Here is a 3,110-nt window from a genome sequence, read left to right as displayed (position 1 = left end):
TTTTTTTTTTTTTTGAGTGTTCAATGTGGAAATTCATTTTATTGAACACATTGCTTTTTTGATGCTGAGCATCTGCCACAAAAGTGCATGGTGGTAAACACTCAGCTGAACTGCGAGCGTTTGCAGGAGTGGTCCCCTTATTCCCTTATGTCTAGGGACATAAGCCTATTGACCCAGAAGTCATTTGGATAATCATTATTTTAACTGTAATTAGTGCTGTTCAAAAATGAGATCAGGTCAAAAAACAGGTTAACATCTATGTACAGAAAATGTGGACAAGTTCAATATACATTTTTGTCAATTTTTTTTCCATATCAAAATCAAGAATATTTTGGCTGCAAAGCATAATATGCTGGCCTGAACCCACAGACAACCATCATTACCTCTGGCAATGGGGGCCAATATTTTTGGCCCAACAACAACAGAAAAAAAACGTTTTTCAGTCAAGAATATTGTAGTTTTGAGCTGGAAAACTTGGTTTGCTTTGATATTTGGCTTTTCTTTTCTTAGTTTTTAAATTGTAATTAAAAATAATAATACAAAGTTTCCTTTAAAATATGTATCTAGTAGAGAACCCAATATATTATCAAAAAACAGTTTGTGAGAAAAAAAAAATGACCAGCGCTATACCCAGTGTTTTGGATACGCGTCCTGTGACCATTGACTGTTGTTTAAATGTAATGTTTTTAATGATGTGTATCTGTCATGGAAGCCCAGGAGGCTCTTCACAGGATCTGTAATCTGCTTGAAACCTTATTTGAGAAACTCTTCCTTTGTCCAAGTGGTTAAAATAAATCAGGTCTCAATCAACAGATTGAGAGTAGAGACTTCAATAATCTCAGATTATTGTAGGTGATTCCCCGTTTTTGTCTGTGAAAAAGATGCTTACCCATATAAAAGGGTGTTTTGGAGAATAAAAATTTTAAAGGAAGGAAAAACAGCTATTTATTTTGAAAAAAGAAATAGCCAAAACTCCCTGCTCCCCCAAAGAAAACCTGGAACAAAAATATTTTTATCTCCAACATAATATATTATGCCCCACCTCTCCCCACCCCTACTTTTTATTTAAAATATGTATTTAAAAGATTTTCAAGGCTATGTCAGTGGAGGTGGGTAAACTATCTCAACTTGAAAAAAATTGGTTAAGAAAATGTAGGTTTGCTGAAATCATGTGTTTTTTCCCCTTTGGGAATATTGATATTTTTTTTCCAGAAAATGTAATGTTTTTTCTTGAAATAAGAAAATTTCATTTTGGCAAAAAGTTTAAAGGATGATCTGTTTGATGATATTTGCTACTGAATCAACAGTGTTGTTGGGTGACCTATTATATCTTAGAAGAGCTTCTGGGAATGAAATTCCTTTCCTCAGGTTACCCAAGGACAGTTTGCGCCACAAGCTTGTCTTATATCTATCTACAATCTCTCTCAGCTATAAAGTGGGTCCAAAAATAAATATCGTTAAACAAGTCATGTTTCTTGCAGCTCATGATCGTCCAGGGAAAATGTAATAACCGTGTAATGCAAATACAACATTTTAGTGTTCTCTAATTGAAATTGAATTTGGTGTGTTGAACTTTTTTGTGTCCTTTGAAAGTCTTGGTGTTTTTTATTTTTTTTCATTACAACTTAAAGTTTGGATCTTTTAATTCTGTCAAAATTACAGTTTAAAATTTTTGCCGTGCATGTGTGTGCGTGTGCGTGCTCATACATCTGTGGAGTTTCCTATAGAAACTCCATGTTCCTCACAGCTATGCATGTACAGATGCAGAGCAAAACTGTGCATATAAAACCCACAGGCAAGATTGAACATCTCAGCATGAGGTATTCTGTTGATGTCCCAAAGAAGTTGTAACAATTCGTACCTCTGCAAAGATTCCTGGAGTATGAAGCAATGAAGAACCAAAGCTCTGTGACTGCATTTATCATGCAGGGCCTCTCCATCCACCCACAACTCCAGATCCTCCTCTTCCTCATCATCTATGTCATCGCTTTGCTTGGCAACCTTGCCATCATTGCCATCAATCCTATCCAGCCCCAGACTTCACAAGCCTATGTACTTCTTTCTCTTCCACTTGGCTATAGTAGACATCATCTGCACCACTACCATCATGCCCAAGATGCTTGAGAATCTAGTGACCATCACAAGTACTATCTCCTTCTCTGGGTGCATAGCCCAACTCTACTCTTTCACACGGTGCCTGGGCGCTGAGATGGTGATTTTCACTGTTATGGCTTATGGCCGCTATGTGGCCATTTGCTACCCTTTGGATTACAGCACAATGATGAACAAAAGAGTGTGCTTCAGTTTATCCGCTGTGGTGACAATAATTGCTGTGACCAATTCTTGGGTGAACACTGGCTTGATTGTGCAGCTGACTTTCTGTGGACCCAACATTATCAACCATTTCTTCTGCAAGATCCCACCACTGCTGGCCCTCTACTGTACCTCAAGGAAGATCAATGAGATCATGGTCTTCACTGCAGACATCTTCCTAGCCATGGGGGATTTCCTATTGATGTCTCTCTCTTACTGCTTCATTCTCAAAGCCATCATGAAGATCCGGGCACATGAAGGAAAGAAAAGCTTTCTCTACCTGCTCTTCTCACCTCATGGTGGTGTCTCTCTATTACTCCACTGTTATCTACACCTACATCAGACCAGCCTCCAGCTATGCCTTTGACAGGGACAAGATAGTAGCTGCTTTGTATACTCTTGTGACTCCAACCCTCAATCCCCTAGTTTATACCCTGAGGAATAAAGAAGTCAAGGTGGCCCTTAAGAAAGTGATTCCATATCTTGGGAGATAGGTTGTGACAGAGAGAACATAGAATGGGCTTATTATCAAACTTGAGTACCTGGTACACGCTTTCCTCCAGAAAAGTGATTTGGAATTAATTTGCTAAGGTTTTGACAAAGAATGTAACTCATAGCTTTTTAACCTGTCGTATTTTCTTACTTAGTTGAAACTTTAGAAACATGATGAAACCCTGTTGCTGAGGAAAAAAAAAAAAAGGAAGCAAGGAAAGAAGAGAGAAAGGAAGAACCTTCATGAAAGTTATCATTTATTGTCAAACGTTTTGCATGCGTAATACGATGGCCATGAAATTGGA

At 38.0% G+C, this 3,110-nt stretch overlaps 1 pseudogene; it reads left to right on the top strand.

The window, feature by feature from the left end:
- Positions 1-1,890: 1,890 nt before the first annotated feature.
- LOC106723306 lies at positions 1,891-2,807 on the top strand (annotated as a pseudogene).
- Positions 2,808-3,110: the final 303 nt, after the last annotated feature.

The sequence above is a fragment of the Alligator sinensis genome, unplaced genomic scaffold, assembly GCF_000455745.1.
Source record: "Alligator sinensis unplaced genomic scaffold, ASM45574v1 scaffold1428_1, whole genome shotgun sequence".
Taxonomy (NCBI): Eukaryota; Metazoa; Chordata; order Crocodylia; family Alligatoridae; genus Alligator; species Alligator sinensis.
The sequence above is the reverse complement of the archived record's forward strand: the minus strand, read 5'-3'. Positions and strand labels throughout refer to the sequence as shown.